General features: G+C 47.5%; 1 non-coding gene across 1 annotated transcript; it reads left to right on the top strand.

Moving 5' to 3' along the window:
• The first annotated feature begins 454 nt into the window (after positions 1–454).
• On the top strand, positions 455–526 carry TRNAC-ACA (transfer RNA cysteine (anticodon ACA)). The gene has a single exon. It is a non-coding gene; the product is annotated as a tRNA-Cys (tRNA).
• The last annotated feature ends 15,475 nt before the right edge of the window (positions 527–16,001 follow it).

Here is a 16,001-nt window from a genome sequence, read left to right as displayed (position 1 = left end):
TTCTTATCATCTCTTTGCTCCTGTTCTGCAGGGAAAGCAGCCATTTTCAGACTTTCTTCCAGAAGAATAGAGAGGCATTGCTCATAAAGCCCCAGAAAAAGCCTCCTAGAATGCCCTTGGCCTTGGTTGGGTCACATGTCCACATTTTGTCCAATCCTAGGCAAGAAGGCGGGATTGCTGTTGGGGCAGCTCTGTGGCAGAGGTGGGGTCCACCTCTCTGAGGGTCCTAGGATGCAGAGGGTAGCAGGATATTCCTGACCAAGCCAAGGACCGTTTAATAGTGAGGACAGAGATGGGTGATGCCAGATCAGCTGTCAGCGATCTGTCACCCACCCCTGCACAGTCACAGAGGCATCTCCATCACCTTGGGTACCAGCCTACGCATGCTGAATGTGTGTGCTGGGCTGAACTGGCTGGAATTCCAAATGAAGTTAACACAGTGTTGAATGGGATTTCCCTGGTGGCTCAGATGGTAAAGCGTCTGTCTACAATGCAGGAGACCTAGGTTCGATCCCTGGGTTGGGAAGATTCCCCTGGAGAAGGAAATGGCAATCCACTCCAGGAATATTGCCTGGAAAATCCCATGGACAGAGGAGCCTGGTAGGCTACAGTCCATGGGGTCACAAAGAGTCGGACTGAGCGACTTCACTTTCACTTTCACTCTTCCAAAGCAGAGTTCCTCCAAAGATGTGCAGGGAATGAAAATCACGCTAGTTCTCATGGGCATCCATGGGCGGGACAGAATCAAGTTTGTCTTTCCAAGATGAATCTTTGTTTCTCTTCCTCTCTGTCCACAGGGGTCAGCACTTTTTAGATGAGGCTGTCTTGCTCCTGTCCCCATTTTTTTTAGCCTCTGTTCTCACTCCACTCCACCTGCTGAGGATCTGGGCTGGCTGGGGCACCAAGGCAGCACCCTGATTTACTGGGCTTCATGCTACAGAACCATCACTCACTGGTACTTTTCACCTGAACCATCCATTTCTTTCTGCCCATGACTTTATAGCCTGAGTTCAGCCCTTTCACATTGCTTTTGCTGTATCAAGGATCATGATGTTTAAAAAGATGATCAAAAGGGAAGAAATAAATGAAACCACAGTTGCGACAAACCAGGAAGATTGCATCAGCTCCCCTCTCACTTCGGTATATTGGAAGAACAACAAAGCCCTCTGGGTCTCCAGACGCAGGCCGTTTTCTTATTTCATTTTGTGGCCTCTCTGCATGCGGAGGCACTTCTTTGGCACTTCTTATGATTTATGGGAAACAGATTAAAATTAAAGCAGCAGTCAGATTACACTGTGCTATGAGTGACCCGGGCCCCAGGTGAAAGAACCTTAAGCACAATACAAATTTATTTTTGTCTCGTGTAACGGACTAGGGGTAGGAGCTGTGCTCTGCCAAGCTTTCAAGGAGGCGCATTTCTTCATTTTGTTTTCCTGCCAAGAGAGGCCTCCATTCTGTGGGTTACCTCGTGGTCCAAAATAGTGGCTCCAGCTCCAGCCATTATACCCACTGCCCAGCCAGCAGGAAAGAGGAAGAGATGGAATCAAAGGGGGACCTTTGGCACACTCTAGGATTCTTCTAAGGAAGCTTCCATTTTTACCCCTTTAGTTACAAACTGCTTGTGGCTGCAACTTTTTTTCCGAGTGACTAAGCACACACACACGTGCATGTAATAATAATCATTATATGTTAATAGTTAATGCTTAACTTGTGGTTACCATGTGCCCGGTCCACTTGTAAGCTCAGTGTATTTCATTCTCATGCATGTGTGTTCAGTCATGTCCGACTCTTTGTGACCCCATGGATTGTAGCCCACCAGGCTCCTCTGTCCATGAGATTTCCCAGGCAAGAATATTGGAGTGGGTTGCCATTTCCTTCTCCAGGGGAGAAAGAAATTCTCATAGCAGCCCCATTGTGGTCTCTGAATAGTATCTCCCTGGAGATGTCCATGTTCTAATCCCTAGAACTTGTGACTATGTTATTTCCCCTGGTGAAAGAAACATTGCAGGTGTGATTAAGGCTTCTGCGATGGGGTGATGAGCCTGGAATACCCAGGTGGGCCCAATGTAATCACAAGCATCCTCACGAAGGGAAGGCAGGAGGTCAAGGAAAAGAGGAGGATCCACGGTGCTTGCTTTGAAGATGGAAGACGGCGTCTTGGGCCTGTGGAAGGTGGAAACGGTAAGGAAGCGGGTTGTCACTGTACCGTGAAGGAGCGCACGGTGGACCAGACATCTGACCTTTGGAGCCATAAAATACTAACGCGTCTTTTTATGCTGCCAAATTTGTGATCATTGGTAACAGCAGCCATTGGAAATGAACCTCCACATCATGACACTCTTATCTGTATTCAGAAAGGAGGAACCTGAAGCACAGAGAGGCTGTCACTTGCCCGAGATCACACAGCTTACTAGTGGGGAAAGTGCAGATCTGAACCCTGGCAGTCCTTCTCTGGAATCTGCCCTTTTAGCCACTGTTTACCACATGGGATACATAGGCTGTCTGTCTGGGGTTTGCTTTGATTTTGCTTACAATTTCTTAGGTAGTAGATTTTTCCAGCCTTTAAAGGCTTTCATAGTTTGGAAAATTTAAAACATATGTGAAAGAGAATGATGTAATGAACTCCTCAACACCTGTGGCCAAACTTATTTCGTCTATACTCCCTCTCCTTGTTTTTTCCTCTCATTTATTTGGAAGAAAATTCCAAATATTATAGTACTTCATTTGTACATATTTCTTAAAAAAGCTCGCTTCTGTAACACATTTGTCACCCCTAAAATTTAATTTTTAATATCTTTACTATCATCAAATATGCAATCAGTTTACAAATTTTTTCAATTGCCTCATTTTTTTTTTTTCAGTTTCTTTGAATTAGGATCCAAATTTCCCTTGGTTGATGTGGCTTGACTTTGTTTTAGTTTATAAAAACACCATTCAATAAAAGTACCAGACAAGCCACATGTGTAATTTTGAATTTCGTAGACAGCAAATTTTTAAAAAAGAAATGGGTGAAATGAATGCTGATGTATTTTATTTAACCCAATGTATCCAAATGTTATTTTTAACATGTAATGAATGTAAAAATTATTGCGATACCTTATGAAATTTTTTCATAGTAAGTCTTTAAAATCAGGTGTGTATCTTATACTTAGAACATGTCTCAGTTCAGGCCAGCCACGTTTCAGGGCTCAGTGGTCACAGATGGCTGGTGGCCGCTGTATTGGACAGCACCAGTGTATCACATCCTTTTTTCCCCTCTTGATATTTATTTTTTGAAGAAAATTGAATCATTTCTTGCACTGTGGAGTTTGCTAGTTGCATCTCTGGGGACGTAGGTGCTTTTCATTGAAAAATTCTATTATTGCATGATGTTCTAATGCCAGGTGTCTGGAGGAAAAGTGCTCTGCTTGCCTCCTGGGGTCTCTTCCAGGGAAGCCCCTGGAGGGGCTTGTCTTTCAGAAACCAAAAGAAGTACAGGGCCATCATAGAGCAAAGTTCTCAGACTGGAATTGCGGCCACTTAATGGATGGTGAAATCAATTTAGTTGGTCATAATCAGCATTTTGGGCTTCCCTTGTAGCTTGATGGTAAAGAATCTGCCTGCCAATGCAGGAAACTTGGATTTGATCCCTCGGTGGGGAAGATCCCCTGGAAAAGGAAATGGCAACTTACTCCAATATTCTTGCCTGTGAAATCCCATGGACAAAAGAGCCTGGCAAACTCCAGTCCATGGAGTCTCAGAGTTGGACAGGACTTAGCGACCAAACAACAACAATCATCCTTTTAAAAATATAAAATGGAAGGGAATATAGCAGAATGGAATGGGATGGGATGCAGCAGAAAATACCTCGTGCCTGTGTATAGGTAAGGTGCTCTTGTTTCGTGCTGTGTGTGTGTGTGTGTGTGTGAGTGTGAATGCATAAGTGTGCTTGCATCATATGTGAGAAAATACGCATCTCTAACTGTGGGTCACTGCCTTGGTCAGCTCAGCTACCAAAACAAAGGACCACAGGCTGGAGGGTCTTGGACAAGAGACATTTATTTTCTCACAGGTCTGGGGCCTGGAAGTGAAAAATCAAGTTTCTGGCAGGGTTGACGTCTGGTCAGGGCTCTCCTGAGTTGCAGATAACCACCTTCTCGCTGTTTGCTCACTCGGCCTTTCCTCTGTGTGTGCATGTGGAGAGAAAAGGAACGTGCTTTCTGCTGCTGCTGCCAAGTCGCTTCAGTCGTGTCTGTCTCTGTGCGACCCCATAGACGGCAGCCCACCAGGGTCCCCCGTCCCTGGGATTCTCCAGGCAAGAACACTGGAGTGGGTTGCCATTTCCTTCTCCAATGCATGAAAGTGAAAAATGAAAGTGAAGTCGCTCAGTTGTGTTCGACTCTTAGAGACCCCATGGACTGTAGCCTACCAGGCTCCTCCATCAGGCAAGAGTACTGGAGTGGGGTGCCATTGCCTTCTTCACCAGCTTTCTAGTGTATCTTTTTATCAGACCACCATCTTGTCAGATCAGGACTCCACCCTTACAACCTCATTGTACCGTAATTACTTTCTTAAGGACCCCCTTCTCCAAATCCAACCACACTGGAAGTTAAGACTTCAACCTAGGAATTTGCAGAGGACATAAATATTGAGTCCATCAGTTTAGTTCAGTCACTCAGTCATGTCTGACTCTTTGTGACCCCATAGACTGCAGAATGCCAGGCTTCCCTGTTCTTCACCAACTCCCGGAGCTCACTCAAACTCATGTCCATCAAGTTGGTGATGCCATCCAAATATCTAATCCTCTGTTGTCCCCTTCTCCTCCTGCATTCAATCTTTCCCAGCATCAGGGTCTTTTCCAATGAGTCAGTTCTTTGCATCAGGTGGCCCAAGTATTGAAGTTTCAGCTTCAGCATCAGTCCTTTCAATGAATATTCAGGACTGATATCCTTTAGAATTGGCTGATCTGATCTCCTTGCAGTCCAAGGGACTTTCAAGAGTCTTCTCCAATACCGCAGTTCAAAAGCATCAATTCTTCGGTGCTCAGCTTTCTTTATGGTCCAACTCTCACACCCATACATGACTACTGGAAAAACTATGGCTTTGACTAGATGGACCTTTGTCAGCAAAGTAATGTTTCTGCTTTTTAATATGCTGTCTAGGTTGGGTCCATAAGAGTCAGGAAAGTGTGTAAGAGCCTGCTGTAGAGAATTTGCCCACCCATCTTTTTCAAAGTCAGTAGGACCATCGCTTGCAAACTCCTCTGACTCAGCTATTATGGAAATCTTGGCCACGGAGTCCTGTCAGATTCACTGGGACCAGGACACTCTTCTCTCTCTGCAGGGGGCAAGGAGGGGCTTGTGTGTTTTCAGGGAGCATATGCTTTCATGGAAAATATGACAGGATTCTTTCTCTCCGCCTACAGGTATTAAACATGATGGCATCAAACCTCACCCCACTCACCCCTGATTTTAGAGATGGAAATGCTTGCATAAAGAGGTCTTGATCCTTTTGCATTTTTGTAGCCAGAATCATGTCTGGAAAAGCCAGGGGTCTATGAAAACCACTGTAAAAATCCCACTGCAGTAAATGCAGGAGGGAGAAGAGACATGTACATGTGAAGTTGAAGTTTGGAATGTCAGATCAAAGTCAGTAATTACAGTGCAGATGAGGTCACTAAATATGCATGATTATGCAAATCTAGGTGAAATGCAGAATGCTAATTATGTCAGCATCTCCAACTCTGAGGGAGTCTGTCAGGATGAGAGCCCTGGACTGAGAAAGCAGGAGGGACGGGTCACACTGAAAGGGGCAGGAGCCCTGGAACTGGATTTGGTCCCAGGTGGGCTTAGCCTCGGGCAATGAGTGGTCCTGCACCTGGAAACAGCTAGTTGGGAAAGGTGGGGTGGGGCCTGAGATGGAAATAAGGCTCTGCTGGCGTGCGTGGGTCCACTAAACTGAACGGAAGTAGGATCTGGGGCTGGGGTGATGCTCCCCAAATTTGTGATCTGCTTGCCACTGGTGCTTGGTGAAATGAGTTAGATGGCACGTGGAAATTTTTCTACATGGCAGTTACATTTATGGCTGTGTTTGTATGGCAACATGATCCAGAATCAGTGACTCGATTCTGTCCGTGGGGTTTCTATACACGCCAACACCATTCAAGGCATCAGGACTCCTAATGAGCAAGTCAGGCATAGTCCTGCCCTCATGCAGCTTTTATTCTAGTGCAGGGAGACAGATAGATACGTACTCACGCTTATTGGACTCAGAGGTAGCCAAGTCTGCATCTTTATTTAAACAAACCTCACTTTTTTTTTTTTGCCTCTGGAGCCAGGAAAGTCACACACACACCCCGAGGGGCGACACGCTTTGACATTTATGTGAAAGGGAATTACATTCTGTGTAATTCCAATCTTCTCAGCCACGGTTGTTTCTTTGGTGTCATGGGGGGTATTTTTAAGCATCAAAAGGAAAAAGAAGGAGAAAATCCAAAGAGACCACCCCCGAAGTCTGAAATCCTGTTAAACCTCAAACATAACCAAACCCACCAGGGCCTGACGGAGTAAGCTCAGAAGCAGAAAAGACTTAGTGGTGAGATTCTGAGGGTCCCTTTGTAACCCCAAATCCTTCCATCCGGACAGCAGGGGATGGGGAGAATTTCTTATTTTCTAGGTATTCTGACTGGACTGCTTGGAGCACAAGGGACCCTTTGATTTTCAGATTTTGTTCTTATTTTAAGATTCCTTACATAATACAATGTATTATTTTTTGAATAGCCCTGGTCCTTTTAAAAGGGAGGGGCAGAAAATATTACCTAAGATATGTAGTAGAGCTAGACATAGGGTTGGAAATATTTTATTCTCTGCTATTTAAACTGAACCTCCTACCAGATCAGGGGGTTGCCACCAGAAGGTAGAGGAGAGAAGATATCCTCCCTGTAACCCTAAGATCTTAACCAATGCAGGACATTCTTCTAATACAGATTAGAGCTCCTGTCTAATGCACCTTCCACAGGCATTATAATATCCAGAGTACACCTGCTGAGAAATTCTCAAAAATAACCCACAGATACAAAATCCAAAAGCTGAAAACAGCCTGAATATTCTCGAGTGGATCAAGGGATTAATAAACCAACCACGGAATACTATGCAGTTGTAAAAAGAAAGGAAATATTGCTGCAGACTGCAATTTAGATGAGTCTCATCAGCACTGTGTTGGGGACAGAGGAGCCAGTCCCCCAAATTTATGAACTTTGATGGTCCCATTTAGTTGACGTTCCCAGAAGGACAAAACGACAGTGATGGGAAAGAGACCAAGACTTATCAAGGGTTTATTAAAGGCCCAGCAGGAGGAAATTGGGGAGACGATGGAACCATTTTGGATCCTGATGGAAGTGGTGGTGGTATGTATCTCTACATGCGTTAAAGTTATTAGAAATGTACACATAGAAAAAAATTGTCAATTTTCCTGGATGATAGTTAAAAAATTTTTTTCGTTGAAGTCTCCAGGGGACTTTGCTGGTGGTCCAGTGGTTAAAACTTTGCCTCCAATACATGAGGTGTGGGTTTGATTCCTAGTTGGGGAGTTAAGATCCCACATGACTTGTGGCCAAAAAACCAAATCATGAAACAGAAACAGTACTGTAACAACTTCAATAAAGACTTTAAAAATGGTTCACATTAAAAAAAAGAAAAATCTGAAAAAAAAGTCTCCGGGAGTCAGTCCCTGTATGTGAAGTATGTGTGCAGACCTCTGTGTGCTCCCCCGGGACACCCTTGGACTTCATCAGCTGCGCTCTCTGAAATCCTTATCCCACTCAGCCAGCCTGGGCCCTTTTCTTCCTCCAACACACCAAGCTTGCTCACTTCTGATTTTTTCTGTTCACCATTCCCTCCCCGGGAGTGCTCTTCCCTTAGGAAGGCCTGGTTTGTTTGGAACTTTCCATGCTGGAGTCCTTGTTCGTTTGGGACTTTCAATGCTGAAAACGTTTCTGGAAAACTGGGATCAGTCGGTCGCTGTCAGCTGGATTTACACCCTCACTTCATTCAGATGTCGCCTAAATGTCTGCTTTTCAAATTGAGCTTTCCCCACTGGCCCTCTAAAATCACCCCCCCCCCCGCCCCCCCCGGCCAATTCCCCCTCGATCCCGGCAGCCCACTTGATTGCTCTGCATTCTACTTCTCATGTCCTGCTGCTATGTAGCACGTCTACTTTCATGTGCTTATTACACGTAGATCCAGGGGAATGCTTCATGGTATTTAGGTCTAAACAACAAGGCAACTGCAGAAAGCCGCATGGCACTCACACACTGTTTGAAGTGCACAAACCATACGGTACAATATTTGCAGACACAGAGATGTGGTGAGTCATAAAGCTCTGCAGGGGAGTGACAAGCACCACGTGGAATCCTGTGGGCAGAGGGAAAAGGGGCTGGGGTATGGAAGGGCCCCGGGGCTTTAATCAAGCTGTGCGTTTTATTTTAGAAGAAAAACATCTGACGCAAACGCAGTCTGATAAGATTTCACGGAGCTGGCTGATGGAATCATGCTGCTGCTGCTGCTGCTAAGTCCCTTCAGTCGTGTCCGACTCTGTGCGACCGCATAGACTGCAGCCCACCAGGCTCCCCCGTCCCTGGGATTCTCCAGGCAAGAACACTGGAGTGGGTTGCCACTGCCTTCTCCAATACATGAAAGGGAAAAGTGAAAGTGAAGTCGCTCAGTCGTGTCCGACTCTTAGCGACCCCATGGACTGCAGCCCACCGGGCTCCTCCATCCATGGGATTTTCCAGGCAAGAGTACTGGAGTGGGTTGCCATTGATCGTTCATCATATTCTTCTTTATATTTTTTGACTGGCTTAAAATATGCATGATGGAAAAATACAAGACCAAAGATCTGACGCCAGAGGAAAAATGCTCTGTTTGAGATGCCCCCAAAGTGACCAGACTTTCTAGATAATGATTATCAGCTCTTCAAGTCCCTTACAGTTCACATCACGTCACATCTGAGATGTCTGTTGAGCAGGGCAGTGGATCCGCAAAGTGGGACCCCTGAGACACTGTGTCCCTCTGACCCACTGTTAGAGCTGAGGCAAGGAGTGGAGGCAAAGGCTGGCACATGGAGATGGGGCCGGGGGGGCAGCGAGGACAGAGCCTGGGGAGGGCATATCCCCTGGGTGTGTCTCAGGGTACAGCCACAGTCAGGCTGGGAGGCGGTGGGGCCGGATCAGGCTCGAAGCCCCCATGGGGAGACGCTCTGTCCCCAAAGGGAAAACAAGGGGCCGAATCCTTTGTTTCCAAATCACTGCTGGGAGGTGCCTGTGCCTCCTCTTACTGGGAACTGCTGACAAGGAGAAAGCACTCGCAGAATTTAATTTAATTTGGGCCCTTGGAGCCTATCAAGTTATCCTGTTCCCATCCTGGAGGGTCCTTCTCCTTCCTGCCCTTGGCCCTCTGTCTTCCACCTGGTCTGTCCACACGGTGACAGCTCGCCCTCTGATGCTGCATCCCTAAGCCACCCAATATCCTGTGGGTTATTAAAATCGGGAAAACACAAGATCCAGGTGCAGCTGTTATCTTACTGTTGATCCTCACAGGAAAGGAACAGGCAAAGGAAAGAATAAGGGTGCGGGGTCACATCAGCCCAGACCAGTGAGATAAAGCCTGGCAAGTCTCTGGTTGTGATGCTTCATCGGGGGCTTGGAGCCAGGAGGCTGTGCAACAGTGACCAGTGTGATTCTCTTTCAGGAAGGGCAGTGGGGGAGTCAGAGGGGCCCGCTTAGGCTTGGGGCAAATAATTATATCAGCCAGCAGGTGTCGAGCACCTACTGTGTGCCATGCCTGGCTCTAGGCACTCACAGGTGTCAGCTCATTAAATTCTCACAGCAGCCCTGGGTGCGGAGGGTGCTCTTGGCCCCATTTGACAGATGAGGACACTGAGCAAGCAAACACCATTGGGAAGAGCGTTGCCCTCCATCCTGTTCAGAGCATCACCAGTAAGATCTGTGAGCCTGCTTTGTGATGATGGTGCCTGATTGGATTTCGGTGCCTGATTGGATTTCAGTTCCTTGATTTATACTCACATATGAGTATGGGGGAGGGGATCACAGAAGCCTGACATTTATCATTTCAGTGCTTGATTAGTTGCTTTATTCTGCTCCAAATGGTCCCTCCCCAATTACCTCACTAGGACTAAATTCTGGTTCTGTTTAAAGAGCTACGTAACCAGCTGAAGAACCCTTGAGCCTTTGGGATCTTCTGTGTGTACACATGTGTGTGTGTATGCCTCACATTCACTCATGTGTGTGTATGCTCCAACATGTATGTGCACACACGTGTGTGTGTGTACAGCCGTTATAAGCAGGGTCTCTGGAGTCAGATTTTCTTAGACTGGAATCTGGGCTCCATTGTTCCCAGCCCTCAACCTCTCTGTGCCTCAGTTTTGTCCTCCAGATAATGGGACAGTAATGGCACTTCCTCCATGAGGCTGTCAGGAGGACACACCAGAAGAGCTCAGAACAGTGACGGGCCTGCAGTCTGTGCCTTGTGTGCACCGGCTGCTGTTATTATTAGTATCTGTCCTGCCTAGATGCATTTTGCACAAGAATTGGCCAATATGCTAACCTCGTCCCAGCCTCAGGGTCTTCGCCCTTGCAGACCCTCAGCTTGGAGCACCCTTCCCCCCGATCTTCTCCCTGCAGCTTCCATGTGCCCTGGGGACAGTCCTCGCTGACAGCTCCCCACTCACCTGGCTTCCTCTCTATCATCTTGTCCTGGGTTCCCATTTGATTTCTTTGTGGCTTCAGTTGGGTTTCCCAGAAGCAAACCAACCCCCAGACAGGGGTTTTAGTGTAAGTTGTCCATGTGTGGGGTGGTCCCAGGAAGCACACTAGCAGAGGGGAGGAGCCGGGGCTTTCCCACTGGGGCAGCTAGGACAGAGTCCTGATCGTTATTTCCGGATTCCCAGGCACCACAGACCAAGAGAAAGCTCTCAGATGGGTGGTCTCGATGCTCATGATGGCAGAAGTACATGTGTTTTTTCACACCAGCTTCCTGGACGTTTCTTCACTTATAGGAAGCATCCCACAAATGTTTGTAGAAGGGAAGAAGGAAGAAATGAAGAGAAGATGGGAGGGAGGAGGAAGGCAGGGAAGGTCAGGGGAGCCTAAGGAAGAGCAGCGTCAGATTTAACCTAATGGATGTATGTCATCATCAAGGAAGAATCCGTTATACGTACTTTAGGGTCCAGAAAACTATCACACACGCGGTTCTCATTTCATCATAGAAAGTTCACAAGGAAGATGTCTAAAGGTCATCTGGTCCAGCTGCTTCATTTGATGAGGAAACTGGAACCCAGAGGGGGCGAGGATGTACCCAAGATCGCCAGACAGGTAATTGCAGACGATGAGCCGGAATCCGGCTCTTCCGATTTCCAAAAAGAGTGCTGTTTGCACCCTGGAACTGGTTCAGAAGGCTCTTTGTGAATCTCATTTCCTGCACAGTGGGCTTCTGTCACCTGCCTTAGGGGCCACTCTCCCCAGGCCACACGCCTTCCTTGTCCTTCATAAGCCGGCCTCAGACGCCTTTTCCAACACCAACCCTACCGTGTCCTGCCACCCAGCAGAACGCAGCATTCTATCACGTCTGACTTAAACACGTGCATATTCTTTCACCCAGCGGATTAGGAAACAAACGCTCCCTGGTACAAGGTTGTGTATTCTAAGATAGTTATTACAATCCTGACCATTGATTACAGTTGATCACAGACTCTGAGCATGCTTGCTTAGTGTCAGTCATGTCCAACTCTTTGTGACCCTTTGGACTGTACTCCGCCATGCTCCTCTGTCCATGGAATCTTCCAAGCAAGAATACTGGAGTGGGTTGCCATGCAACCATCTTGCAGACCCAGTGATTGAACCCGCGTTTCCTGTGTCTCCTGTATTGCAGGGGGATTCTTTACCTGCTGAGCCTTTGGGGAAGCCCCACAGACAAAACCACCTAATTCAAGTGTAGCACATTCACACTATGGGCTGTTGGACAGCTGGTTCAACGTGTTGAGTTGGACTTTGAGCTGTTGATCCAGAAAAGGGCCACAATATATTAGAACTGAGAAAGCACAATGTAGAGTAATTTATGTAGCGAAATTGTATTTGGAGGAGACCCGCCCCAGATCTTTACAAAAAGAGGTCAGAGAACCTCTAGCAGTGTGTATGCATTTGGATGTGAATGTGGGCATGTGTAGGAGGCTGGGGAAGAGGGCAGGTTGGCTGCTCACTCTGGGAGTGGGGCAGGGAGAGGACGGGAGTGGCGGGTGAACATGGGCGCAGACTGGGAAAGGCCGAATATTGGGAAAAAATTGTGGACAGAGTCTGCTTCTGAAAACTGACCCCATTCAAGGGAATGCACCATGTCGGTGAGGGTGTGGCTGGGTTGATGCTTATCTTGACATGTGCAGTTATTGTGATAAAGTTTTGGTAATAAAGATAAGCATGCATATAAACTGATAAATAATTAGAAAGCGGCCCCTTGGTAGAGATCCTTAGGACCCGCATGGCAGGCACAATTGGTGTTGAGGGGTTTCCCAAGTCAGCGTTTATGGGAGGGAGGTTTTTCAGGCCCCTCTCTTGGAATTGGTGAGTTCAGCCCACCTTGGATGGAACCCGTGGATACGGAGGATGGTCTGCAGAGAACTTGAGCATCCTGGGGTTCTAGTCTCTGCCAAGGGGCCTGGAACAAATGCCCTGCAGATACTGAGGGAAGCTTGTTCTTGAACCCTCAGACACCAAGAGGCAGCTCCCTCTTGTAGGGACAGGGTTTGAGGACTTTGCTTCTCTTTGCTGGGGTCGGGGCAGGAGCCCTGAGGTAGCTGAGGTGCCTTGGGTTGCCTGACTCTTTCTGGGTGGGGTGGACAGCCAGCCGGGGAAAGGCTACACACAAGGAGCACTTCAGATGGGACAACAGTAGGTTTCAGCCTCTGATATGTGTTTGCTGACCTGTGAGGCCATGGTTACCAGACAGGAGTGTAGCTCCCCAAGAGTTGGCGTGAGTGGCACTGCGATAGGCTGTGTGCAATGGGCATTCAGTGGGTGGGAGTGGCCATATTGGGAGACCACAATACTCAGGCCAGGCCCACACCCTGCATAGCTGTCTTACTTCTTGCACCAGTTTTGAAGGTGCCACTGGACACTCATGTGAATAAACCCTATTTACTATGCTCTGAGCCCTCAAAGGGAAATCCATTTTACATGGAAGCAATAATAATGCTTTTTTTGGCATTGTTTTCACATCCCCTGAGTTTCTGGGGACACCCACCAGGGTGTAAATCAAGGGAAGCTTCTATTTGTTTTGTTCACAATATTTGCCCGTGGTGGTTCATCCCTTTGAACCATCACATCACTCGCTCCGACATGTCTCACAGCATTTGAGAGGCTCACTCAACACGCTTGATACCAGTCTGCTTTTATAGCTTCATCAGTTCTAGTGTGGTCGTGCCAGAGCATTTGCATGTTGAAATATACATTGTTTTATTGCAAATCACTGTGTATAAATTGCTTTTTCTTATATTTCTCTTTATATGACAGTTAGGGCATTGAATTTTTTAAAAACATGTAGGTAAGGTTACACTATCTATGAATTTCGTTTCAAGATACTGAAGTGGAAATTATAAAATATTTGTTTAAAAAAGGTGACCTTGGCTCTGGTAGAATTGAGACCCAAATTTTAACAAATTAGCAAGTCTTCTCTTTCCCCAGGGAAGTTGCAGCCTCCTTTAGAGACACTTTTGAGCTTTCTGTTAAACTGAGCTAGATGGTTTTTTAACCACAAAAGAGGATCTTTTCTTTCCACCTTATCCATCAAGCCTTCCTTTGCCAAGATCCCCCTTCAGGAGTCAGCTGGAAACCAATGTAATTCTGATGGTTACATCCCTGGAAACTCCCCCCTGGGATGGCCTCGACCAGGACTAGCGGGGCTGTTGGGCTCCGTCCAGTTTGCCGCAGACACAGTTGAGGCTTCTGCCAAAGTTAGAGCACTGCCCGGTGGGCAAATTTGTTCCTCCATAGGAGACAGATCAATAACCAACAAATAAATACATTAAAAAAAAAAAAGAAAACGCCTGAAAGCTTAGTCATGCAAATCAGGTCAGAGGAGAGAGGGTAAAGAAAAGGACTCATTCTTATTCTGCAGCTTCCGTGGGGCCCTGGCCCATCGCTGCTTCTATTAAAGCGCTGGGCCCAGGACAGCCAGCATGCTGGCCGGGTAACACCGGGTAATGAAGGTTTGTCCCGACCCGAGTAAACACCACCCGTTCCCAGGACACGGAGAAGCAGCAAATGAACCAGAGGTTAACTGGGTCATTGGCTGCAGCACAATGTGGGTCATTCTAGATGTAATTTAGTTCCCTTCAGCTGGAGGCTCCAATACGGCCACCAGTTCTCACAGCGGGGATGATGACTTAGCAGCAGCCAAGGCTGCTGGCTCTTGGATACCAGGCCCAGTGCCTGCACTGTGATCCCGGCGCCTCTGACATCACTGGGCGTCTTTGTGATGCAAAGGACATGTTGTCTAAACACACAAGGGGACCAGTGAGTCTGGTGGTGCTGTTATGGGTGTGCCCACAGATTAGACGTGCATACGCACCCAGGAGCGAATGAATAACTCGGTAAAGCCTCTTTCGTTGCTGTGGGCCGTCATTCTGTCACTGTCCTGCGAGAGTCTTATTATGCAAAGGTGCTTTTTAACTGCATGAATATTTGAGAAATTGCAGGGATAAAGTTAAACAAACCCAAGGGTCATAATTATGCATTATGCATATGTTCTGCCTTTGTGTCTTGTTTGGAAACTATACAAGCCAAACAGAACAGGAGGCTCCAACAGCCTCATTTCACATGGGCCAAACTGAGAGGGGATTGAAGGGGAGGGAGCCCTCTCATCAGTGTCTCTGCCACTGGCCCAGGGAAGCCTGTGTCACTAGGATCAAGCACTCAGAACTGAACAACGTTCGGCCTGTTCTAATGTTTCATATGAATGAACTCACTCATAACCATAACCCTCTGTGGTTGTTATCATCTACGTTCTACAGATAAGGAAACTGAGGCACAGAGAGTCTCGGTTACCTTCCTGTGGTCACATAGCAGCCAGTGGGGGAGCTGAGTGTGTTTCAGCCTGGATGGAGAGACGGCGTCTGCGCAGGCGCGGCTCCAGCTGAAAATGGGCAGGGAAGGGGCTTGACCCTTCATGGGATGTTTGTTTTAATTTCCCTTGAACTTGGCGAGGCCTGGGTGGTCCTGTGGGGAGATCATCTATCTTGCCAAAGGCTTCTGAGCAGGATGCCTCCTGCCCCTCGATGTCCCTGCTCCCTTCTTTTATAGGGTTGTTTTTGTTGTTCAGCTGCCAAGTCATGTCCAACTCCTTGCAACCCCATGATCTGCAGCACACCAGGTGTCCCTGTCCTTCAGTCTCTCCTGGAGATTGCTCAAACTCATGTCTATTGGTTGAGTCAGTGATGCCATTCAACCATCTCATCCTCTGTCGTCCCCTTCTCTTCCTGCCCTCAATCTTTCCCAGCATCAGGGTCTTTTTCAATGAGTTGACTCTTTTCATCAGGTGGCCAAAGGATTGGAGCTTCAGCTGCAGCATCAGTCCTTCCTTTCTCTTACAGGGACAGAACTTCAGATCTTACCTGGACTCAGGTCTGCCCGGTAGAGCCCCTCAGGTTGGGATGGTGCGTGTCTGAGTTCTGGCCAATGGGCTAAGAGAGGAGCAACCGGGTCTGATTTCTAGTCTGTGCCCCTCACCCTGAATCTTCCCCTTCCTTCTTTCCCCCTCCCCAACTGGCTGAAAGGCAGACCCAGTGCTAGGCCGTCTGGGGGCTGGCATAAAAGCACCAGCCCAGAACAGCAAGATGGGCAGAGCCTGGGAGCTGCTAGCTTTCAGTACCAAGGTGGAAAGGGGTAACATGGAGCGGGGGGACTGGACTCAGGGCACAAAGCAGTCACTCCTTAAATGCGCGTGGAGGACAGAACA

The sequence above is a fragment of the Bos taurus genome, chromosome 13 (assembly GCF_002263795.3).
Source record: "Bos taurus isolate L1 Dominette 01449 registration number 42190680 breed Hereford chromosome 13, ARS-UCD2.0, whole genome shotgun sequence".
Taxonomy (NCBI): Eukaryota; Metazoa; Chordata; class Mammalia; order Artiodactyla; family Bovidae; genus Bos; species Bos taurus.
Note: the sequence above shows the minus strand (reverse complement) of the source record. Positions and strands in the feature narration are given on the sequence as shown.